We start from the raw sequence: 10,768 nt of genomic DNA on the forward strand, positions 1-10,768 counted from the left end.
GAAGACAGGGGCTTGCGCGTCATTATTAAAGAAAAGCAGCTTCCATCCTTTATCGAATCTGGCTTTAAAAGAGGTGCCAAGTGCCAGCAGAAATTAAATTCCAAACTCTTTCGTTCGCTACGCAGTTACGACCCTCGATTAAATATTGACGCCGGTGTACATACCCTCCTGTTTTTTTTATTCATGCGCTTCTGGAGAGAAGCCCCTTCAGTTCGTTTCCCTGCACCTCGTTTCCTTTCTATTCACGTCACCAGATTACAAGTCTTTATGCCTCATTAGTATCAGAGGAAAGAGCGCAGCGCTTTTCATTAGAATTGTTCCAGAGGGTCTGGTTCTTCGCGTTGAAAGGTAAGCATTAATTTCGGCGACCTCAAAGTGTCTTCTGTTTTCTTGGCCCCATCCACCTGCTCCTTTTTTTTTAATTAAATGGGCATCTCTTAAATTGATTTGTCGCTTCTTACTGATAACTCCCACCTATCTTCTTAACTGCTGAATCTCTGGATTACTGAAGCAGATGGCTCGAGGTGGCAATAAAAATTATTCACGCGAGTGAGTTCGCCCTGCGAGCGCTGTTCGCAGTGCCTGCGCTGAAGCGAAGTGCCTGCGCTGAGAAAGCGGCCGCGCTCTGAATTTGTCGCACCAGCCACAGAGACTTCAGCCACACTACGAAAGCAGTAGCGAAAGGTCCCCTCGCTCTCTTTAGCCGCGCAACCAGCTGACAGCAGCAACCGCAGCGCCCCTGCTGGGTCGCGCGCCGTCTTCGGCCACGGTCACCCAGGCCTACAATGTTTTGACAAAGACTGTACAAAACGCAGTGAGTGTACACTTCGGTATTTATGACCGCAACTACGATGGGAACCCTGAGTTTCGCGCACACCAACATCCTCGCCAGACACTACAATAAGGTAATACGTGAGATAACAGAGAGAGCCGAAATTTCCAGGCTGCAAGATCACTGCGTTAGTTCCCCGTCCCTAGTGCTATCGGAAGAATAATTGTTTTTACGGGAATCGTTCAAGCGGTCATGATTATCTTCGCAGCTGCCTATAGTTGATTAAGTGCCACGTATTGTTTTCCGTGATTTTCGTATGTGAGCTCGATATTTTTGCCCCCGATAATTGTTGTAAGTCAGTGCTGGTGGTGTGCCGTGCTTCCTTCGTCCTTCATGTGTCTGCGCTATAAATTGTAGACGGGAGCCGTCCACGGTTGTCCGCATGACGACTCCGCAGGGAGGGGGCTTTCTCTATTAGGCGTTATTTCAACTGGCTGTGTTCAAATCCCACCAGAACTGCCGCAAGCCTGGCGCTTGTAATTAGTACTCTCGGGTGAAAAATCAGTTTCAGCCCAAGACGTTTTGTAAACATTTATTCCTGGGTCATTTCGTCTCGCGTTCTTTTTTTTTATTATGATTCAGTTAATCTACGTGTTTGTTTAGGCAACCTTTCTTTTTCTTTATTTTACTGGCTTGGATAGTTTTATGGGGTTTAGATTTTGTCCTTGAACTGCCGCTTGGGGTATTTCTTGTAGATGATTTGCCCATCTAGAGCGGAGATTGGAATCACGCTCAAAGAGTTTATTGGGCAACGCGTATGGCTGCATTGCTGACTTGGCGCCTATCGCCTCTGGCATTTAACAAGACTTTCGTGTATTAAACACTTCTCAATTTTCCCGCGTTTGAATTTTACTCAGTGAACATGGTGATTTTATAACAACTGAATTTCTTTTGTTGTATTTGCCTCTTCTATCAAGCTTTATTTGAATCTTTCCACCTTTTGAGTTAGCGAGAAATCAAATCATTTGCTCTGTTTCGTTTGATTTTCCTGGTCACTTCCTTTTTTTTGTTTTTCTGTACTTTGAAGTACGCCTTAAAACATCGAAAGTCGCCGTAGCAGTATTCACCGTGTCGCTGATGGCGTATTTATTTTAACTTAATTTTTTTGCGATTTCTTCGCCTTCATTGTCTAAGTGTCTGGTCATTTAATGTTTAGCGTTTCTATCTCTCCCGCTGGAATGTGGTAATACATTAGTAATTGATGATTTAAAAGTTTCCCTGTACTAAATTGATTGCTTCAATGCTATTTCATTTAGGGGGGTAAGCTAACCCGCAATATCTCTCCTTGTGTCAACTTTTTTCTGATAGCCAAGGAATGATGGCTGTATTCTCCATAGGGCTCCCCTTCCCTTCTCCCATCTCCGGCACTGTTTGCTGGTGGGAAGGAAAGCTTGACATCCACCTGAATGCAGCCGTCCGGCTACAAAGGAAAGCTATACAGTTTTCTCAGAAACTTCGCAGTTGAAGAAAAACTCGTCCTATTCCAGGATGCTCGTAGTGGTCCACAAACTGCGAAGTTTCTGAGAAAGCTGTATAGCTTTCCTTTGTAGCCGGACGGCTGCATTCAGGTGGATGTCAAGCTTTCCTTCACAGAAACTTACTCCACCTTGGGGATTTCCCCTAAATCTGGTCGAATAACTGCTTGCTGGTGCACGACTGTTATGTCACAGCTGTATGCACATTCATCCGGACTGAGAATACTGCACTGCTGAGCACAAGGTTCGGCGCACGTTAAAGATCCCATGGTGGCCTAAATTAATCCGGAGCCGTCCACTACGGCGCGCCTCATCGTCTGTGTTGCGCCGGTAGTTAAACCCTACAATCAATCAATCAATCAATCAATCAATCAATCAATCAATCAATCAATCAATCAATCAATCAATCAATCAATCAATCAATCAATCAATCAATCAATCAATCAATCAATCAATCAATCAATCAATCAATCAATCAATCAATCAATCAAAACTGAGACTCATATTTCTTTGCTTTCACATGTCGAAACAGTAATGGTTTGGCTACGAATAAAAAAATCACGAGCCATCTCAACCACCTCGAAACCTGGAGAGGGGCGAAGCATGCAGTGTATCAGTGCATTCTTGGCGTCTTGACGTTTTTTCCAACGAAGATGAAACCGTTGGGGGTACAGGCATACTGCTTTGCTGTAAAAACTTCTTGACTCTGAAGCACGAAGCTCTCTAGCGCGAGGCGCAAACGAGTGTCCCAGTGTTTTTTTTTTAGTACGCGTTACGTTCTAGCGTGAGGCGTAAACGAGTTTCCCGGTGTTGTAGCACCGTGGCTACATGAGACGACGATTACGAAGACGTCGACGACAGGAGACGACAACAGCCCCAGCCCCTTAGGGGCTTCGCCCCTAAATCATTTCTTGGTGGAATAAAATCGCTTGAGCGCTTCACTCAGGCACGCAGTTTTTTTCAGTGCACGGGCAATAGAAGGGTCGACCACCAGACATATAGGCGCGTAGCTAGAGCTCTGAAGCCTCCGCAAGCACTATATACCACGAACGCTGATCAATGTTACGTTGGTCGACGATATCACGACAGAAACAGTCGGAATCAATGCAGTTTCCCAGACAGTAAAGCGCAAACGCCTAGCGGTCGAAAAAGCAGAAAGGGGGGGAGGAGGATGCTACTCTCTCCCTTGCCTGCAGCTGAAACACTCTTTGAGCCCATTACGTTGGCTTGAGGCTAAGCGGACGGAATTTAAATCTTGCTACTTTTTCCGTAAAACAACCGGTGCGTTAGGTTGCAGTACAATTATATTTCTGGAATTTGGGAGATTGAATGGCCATGCGATTTTCCAAAATCTCCATTGGTTTATTTTATAACAGCGCCTAACAAGTGGTGGAATAATGATGCTGAAGAATGTAGCGTTTAGATTTCTGGTGGCAGCGTGCATATTTTAGATGCGACGCTCAGAGCATTTCTTGTCGGCGGCCCTGTCCTTCCTGCGTGCGTCCGTTGTTGTCCGCGGCGTGTGTCCGTTGTCCGCAGCCACTCTCCCGCTCTCCTCTCCGATAGCGAACACTCTCTCGCGAGGGGCATTGGATTGGATTCGATTGGATTGGCTTGGCTTGGCTTGGCTTGGCTTGGATTGGATTTGGATTGGATTGGATTAAAGTGGATTGTGTGGGATTGTGTCGCGTCATAGCCTCGGCAGACGCACTGGCGCCGGCGCGTGCCCAGGTGAGAGCGTGTGCGGCCCAGCGCGCTCTCACTCCGCCGGTGGGCGGCGCTGCGCGCGGTGCTGCGCATGTGCAGTACTCTCTCTCTCCGCGGTTTCCTCTCCTTCGGGCGCGCTGCGCATATATAGTGCCTAGAATATAACCGGTGTGCCGCTCTCCGGCGGCCTTTCGGTCGACGGTTGCTCTCCGCTTGCGCTTGAACCCCCTCAGCGTCGCATCACACCAGGGTTCCCTCGAGGGGAGGTGGGCGCCTAATTTTTTTTACTCGCAGGGATTTAAATTATCACTTACCCTGCCCAACTTGTTTTATTTTACTCAGGAGGCCGATTGTTATTCTTTCTACATTCCTCTAAGGGGATCTAAAATTCTGCCCCTGCGTGTGTAAGTCAATTTTCCGTTCTCGAAGTGAAGCGAATAATTTATCTAGGAAACGACCCCGCATCTCCGCTGCAATTTTACAGCCTGGAAAAATACTCTGGTGCATTAGATCCGCATACTACTTGTGAGCATCACTCGCACGCTAGTGAAGCAGGTTTAATTAAATCGCCGTTCAGAACGTATACCGTTGCAAGGCCGCCGCTCATTATCCGCTACATTGGCAGTTATATGCGCAGAAATGCTTGCTTTTCTCGTTTCTCAGTAATCTAATTGGTCTGAAGATACAATAAATAAATTTATTTTATTGCAAAAGAAATCAAAAGGGCTCTGAGGGGTACCAGCTAGGGCCGGCTCAGGGGTTCTGCGTTGAGTAAGATCGCCACCCGTACATGGAACATGCGGGCGTCCGGAATACTTCGAGGGAGATTTCGAATTTTTCGTTACGGAATGTCTGTACAAACTCAACACAATCTAAGAGAATAGAATAGAAGCGTAACAAGACCAGAGTGGTATCGAAGAAAAATGGGGAAAGTAGAGAAAGACTATATATTGGCAGCTTCCGTAATGGTGGGCAGTTGGTCTGCTGGACGTGGTATTTATAGAATCTCGTAGTCTACGCATAGTGGAGCAACAGTTTCTGACTACATCGGAGAACGTGCACCCTCGAGTGAAATTTAAAGATTGAAGAAAATAATTCTCGCAAATATTCCTACACGGTAGAGTTGATCTAAATTTGTCAATTCGAAAAAATGGAACTGAGATAGCTTGAGGACTGGTACAGATTAGAAGACTGATACAGCATACGAATACCGTGTTCGCATGGATGAGTAAAACAAATCTCATTTTGTAAGTTAGAACACCAGCTAAACATGTGTGAAGAGCACCACCACCACCACCACCACGTTGTTTCCTTTTCGCTCGAATCTGCAAATGGAAGCTCATCCTGCGTAACTTGTTTCTAGATTGCTTGAAGTCTGAGATTGTCAAAATGAAGATTTTAATGGGGCCTTAATTCGCGGAACAAGTATGAAGCATGCGGGAGTGGGCGATGGCGAAGAATTTGACATAAATTTCAGTCTTCATTGACGAGTGTCAAAGTCTTGTGTTCAATGTACCTTTGGTTTCTTTATTTCATTTTGCTTCCATCCGCAATGGAGTCTCCTTAACCGACAATGCAATCCATGTCCTTCGACTGTCAAAGTCTTGTGTTGAGTGCATCTTTTGTTTCTTTATTTCATTTTGCTTCCATCAGAAATACGACCTCCTTAACCGACAATGGAAACCATGTCCTTCGAGTGTCAAAGTCTAGTGTTCAATGTATCTTCGGTTTTTTTATTTCATTTTGCTTCCATCAGCAATGCGGACTCCTTAACCGATGATGGAATCCATGTCCTTCCTGGCGCGTTGCAGTATAACCCATGCGAATGTGTATACGGCCGCACACTCCATTTTGAGCTGTGATACATAGATAAAAATATAGCTTCAAAATTGTGTGATTTTGTTCTACCGCTTGCCAGTCAGCAATTTCAGAACCCATGTTCTTGCAGAATTCTTTTACGCAAGCCTACCCATCCCTAGGGTTGTTAAAGGCTTGTTTTGCATGATCAGTATGTTTTAACATATTTGAACTGTTTTACCGACCAAGGCATCAATAAATGTAGCACAATATTCAATTAAAAAAAAAACCTGAGTGGAAAGCCCACCCCAGCTCTTGCATATACACGCGATTAAATATCTGAAGTTCGTCTATGTATCGTTTAATGCAAGGAGTCACGAATAAATTAATTTGCTAGTCTTTTTAGAGCTCCACACGAGGCGTGCAAAGACTTGCTTTGTTGTTATGCCCATGAAATTCAAAATTCTGCTCTCCCTCCGTTAAGGCGGAAAGCTTCGGTTTACATTGTTCTCCCTTTGTGTCTAATTAGGCTTTCTGACAACATGTTCTTCTGTCCTTTTGTAGATTTTGATAGATTACATAAGCGTTCTGGGTTCTGGCGCGCACTGAAAGTTGCAGCTCTGTTTTAAGGCAGGATATGTGCCGTCTGGTTCGCAACAATGGAGTTTTTGCCCGACGTCGACAAAAAATACCGCGCGCCGAGTCGTTAAACCAGACGTTCTAATTTGGGATATTGAATAGGTTGGCGGAAATTGTTTGAGTGGTTCAGTGTTTATTCTAGCTAACGAAAAAATCAATTATGCGCTTTGACGTGACCTGAAATTCTGATGCATGTTTAGAAACCTGCGCTTTGGTTGGTGCACCAGCTATAACCACCTGGCTTTTGCAAACTAATCGTGATAGCCGCTGCGCGGGAACCAAAGACCTAGAAAAGACCGGTGAGAGCCGTCGACACCTGTATAATAAAGAAAATTGCTAACTTTGTTACTCAGGCATTCGCTCCTTGCTAATGGTATCTGCCTGCCTGCCTGTCTGTCTAAGCCTGCTACGCTTAGTGGCGCAGGATGAGGTATTTCATTTTAATTCTTTTTCATTGCCTCCCAATATTTCTGTCTGTCTGTCTGTCTGTCTGTCTGTCTGTCTGTCTGTCTGTCTGTCTGTCTGTCTGTCTGTCTGTCTGTCTGTCTGTCTGTCTGTCTGTCTGTCTGTCTGTCTGTCTGTCTGTCGGTCTGTCTGTCAATTCCTTTACTAAACCGTCTTTCCAAACCGTGGTTAATCCATAGTTCAAAGCCTCAAGCACTTTTACAATTAATGTTGAGCAACGTAAACTAACCCCGTACATGTTCCACTTTTCTAAGCGCTCTATCCTCATAGGAGCTGCAGGCTCATTGGCTACCAAGATTCCCAACTACTTGTCAGTGAGAGCAGAAAATGTGAACATAAACTTAGTGTTTTTTTTTGGGGGGGGGGAAGAAGGGGGCCATCAATCGCGGGATAATTTTCTCGTCGAACAAGCTTCTGCTCACCCCTCAGGCGCAGAACCGAGGCCATCCTTGCATCTCTCCCTTGAATCCTTATTAGGAGGAGTTTGTGCATAGTGCACAGCCTGTATACCACATGTGCACATGTTCCCTGGTTGTCGATCAGGTCGCTCGGAAGCAAGGTAGTTGCGTTCACAGTGTTGTTGCGCTGAGGACGTCTTGCCGGGTAGAGTCATGGTGTTGCCGTGGCTTCACCAGTACGGGAGCCGAAATTTTGTAATGGCAGTTGGCGGCTGCGACGATGTCCTCTTCGTCAGGGGCGCACTTTTTCTGCCGCACAGTCTGGCACCGAACTGGAAACGTTGTGGAGCACTGCTCGTGGAGCAGTGTCAGAGGAGGGCTAGCAGTGCTGCAGATGGCGGTTGTGTTAACCGAGGCGGACTGGACGTCGCCGCCATGGTGCTTTGTGGCTCACCCGCGCCTTCTCGCAGTGTGATAGCAGCGGACGAGGAAGGCTGCGGTCGGTGAGTGCCTGCGATGGTGTCAGTTGCAAGTTTTGTCACTGAAAGTGCGGCTGCCGTGTTGTGGGTGGACACCAATGTGTCGGCGTCGGTGGCAGATGACGTCGCCATGCTGGGTGGCACGGAGGGTACCATGTGCGGCGGCGTAGCCTGCGCAAGCCGTGCTGGTACCTGGTGTGCTGCAGGAAGAGGCGGCTTGTCCTTGAAGCCCTAGTGCGCCAGCACGGCAGCACGTAGGTGGCGCAGGGCGGTGGCGCAGTGGGTGGCGCAGGGCGGTGGTAGCGGAGCTCTAAGTGGAAGCGTCTCCCAGAGGAGGGGGTGCTTCAGGGGCTGTATGCTAACGCGGCTGAGCCAGAGGGCAGCCTCCGTGGCTCAAACGGCGGTTCCGGCGCGTCCCTTCACGTCTCCATGTCGGTGTGCCGGGGGCCGGGTATAAGGCGTGGAAATCGCGGGTCACCACTTGTAGAAAGCCACCGCGGAATTAATGTTGGCGCCGATGATGAGAGTGGCGCTAAATGCAGATGGTGGTGCCGCCACTACAAGGTTATTTATTTTGGCACAGCATGTTACGAGAAATCGTTTTTACTTACCAATGTCCAAGGCGTCGTCCCACCCGTGCTTTGTTCTCTGGTTTCCGTATATGTACGATTGTGCGTCCAGTAGAGATGAAAAATGTGTGAACGCGTTTGCAAGGAGGGGAAATGTGAACTGAAAGGCTGAGAAGTTATTCAGGCTTAGAGCCCGGATTGCTACTCGACACGGGGGTAGGGGTGTGCAGGGGATGAAAGAGAGGGCAGGCGAAAAAGGGGGGATAGGAGCGGGTCCGCGCACACACTTGAGTCTTTTTTGGGCACTATAAATAAAGAAATCCCGTGAAGAAAGAAAAAGGGGTAGCGAACAAAATCCGCCATTTCCGACCGAACCTAATACTTGAAACATGCGGATACATTGTTTATTCTTTTCCGCAAGATTACCGTTTACACACAGTTTTCCTGATAATCATGTTTGTTGAGAAAAACAGTAATCCGTCTCTCCGTAGCTTTCCGTTCACCTCATTAAAATAACACACCTTGATTCCAAATACTACCGCGTTTGCCTTAATCACTATAATTTCGTTCACTCCATGTTTCTTTCAAACAAAACCAGCAACCAAAGCCAGCTTCCAAAACATTCTCCTCATAGTAGCAGCCTTTGCTTACATCACGGCATCCGCAGCAGTGATTCCTCATAATTGGGTTTGCTTTTTTTTTCTTGAAGCGGCCTCATCTTTCTTCCGAACTCCACCACTGCCGGGAGGCAGACAACCACTGCGCGCAAGCATACGTCAGCCACGCAGCAGTTCTGTTAGCATCGCGCTTCCCGACAGCGACGGCGTGGCGTGATCGCTGGCTGGCGTGTGCGCGCCCGTGGCTGCAGCTTAGCGTTAGCGTAGTTTGTTTTGCGCGTCTCACATCCTGGGTGGGCGCAATTGATGGGGAGGCAGAGAAAAAGAGACGTGCTGCTTCAAACCGGAAGGAACTATGCCGGAGAGGAAGAGTGAACCGTGGAGGGAAACACCCACAAGAAAAAAAAAGGGCCCTGAGAAACGTTGTTTAAGCTGTGACATACGGGGCAAAACAGGCGTTTAGTCTAGAGGGTAACTAAGGATAAGGACGAGGCAACAGAAGGAACATAGTAGCGGCTTAGTCGGGTTGGTGGAACCTACGTAAAATAAACACGTGTGACGGTGCCGATTCGTCTTACGTGCGATGTACAGGCTTCTTTACAGGTACAAAGTCACTCATCCCTTGTTACTTGTCAGTCACTTGTACCTAGTCTCTCCTTTTGTGTAGCGTGTTTTTTTACTGTTTTTCTTGAGCATCATGAAGAAGCCCAGACTTCCACTGTACTCCTTTACAGGTTGCGCAAGGGCCACAAAGGCCCATCAAGGAACTTTCAAGAACGATATACTACTTCATCTTGGATGTCGGGTCCGTGCGGGCTTCCCGACAGCTGCTACAGATAAACCTTCTGGTGAGGTGACGCCAGTAATTGTGAGCAGGCAACACAGAATACCGCGGATATTGTACATAATTCAGTTCGTCTGGCATTTCAGAATTTCGTCGGTTCCATCGCCTTCATCCACGTCTTCAATAGTAACACTGTCATCGTCATCGTTGACTAAGCGGCCACCGTCATCAAAGGATGACCACACTGGATATGATGACACATCTTTAGCTGACGGGAAATCTGGAGCAACGGCAGAACCCATACGTGGTCTAGAGTTACGCCCTAACCCCAACACAATGCTGCGCTTCTTAGTGTGCGCAGCTGTAAAGGCAAAAGAAACTCACAAAATGTTTACCTCAAAAGGTACGCGGAAGAAGTATGTCTTCACCACAGAATCTGCAGTCGCCGTTCGTCCACCGATCTCTCTGTAGTCAGAAGTAATACACGCAGTGTCTGCAAAATGATCTGCGAGAGAATAATTCCACGCCCGCCCAAACCCTGAAGAGAAAAATGACAAACATTTAGACATGCCTCATGCACCCGAAAACAAGCGCACATATACACAGGCGTGCTGAAGTACAACCCGCAAAGCTGTCGCTGTTAACAAAACTGCCCTCACGCATCTGCAACGCAGCGCTCAAGCTTGACGCACTCGGTTTTTTAACAGCTAAGCTGTTAGTCCATAGTTGGTCGAAAAATTGTTGTATCGTAAGCAAAACCCTACGCAGGACCCAGCAGTTCTCGAATAATACGGCGCGCGCATGCGTCCGGCTAATCAGGCATACAGCATAGAGCTCAGTATTCGTCAGTAAACCCCACAAATCAAGCATCAAAACAGCATTGTGGATGATAGGCGGCTGGGAACAATGGGACCCCCAACATGTGTTGCCGGTAAAGGTTATGTTTACAGATTATCTTTGAAGGTTGCGAGTACTAGTCTCACTAAATAGAGCAGTTCTTGCCCAA

This window comes from Haemaphysalis longicornis, unplaced genomic scaffold (genome assembly GCF_048455015.1).
Source record: "Haemaphysalis longicornis isolate Haplotype H1 unplaced genomic scaffold, Haemaphysalis longicornis Haplotype H1 scaffold_10, whole genome shotgun sequence".
Lineage (NCBI taxonomy): Eukaryota > Metazoa > Arthropoda > Arachnida > Ixodida > Ixodidae > Haemaphysalis > Haemaphysalis longicornis.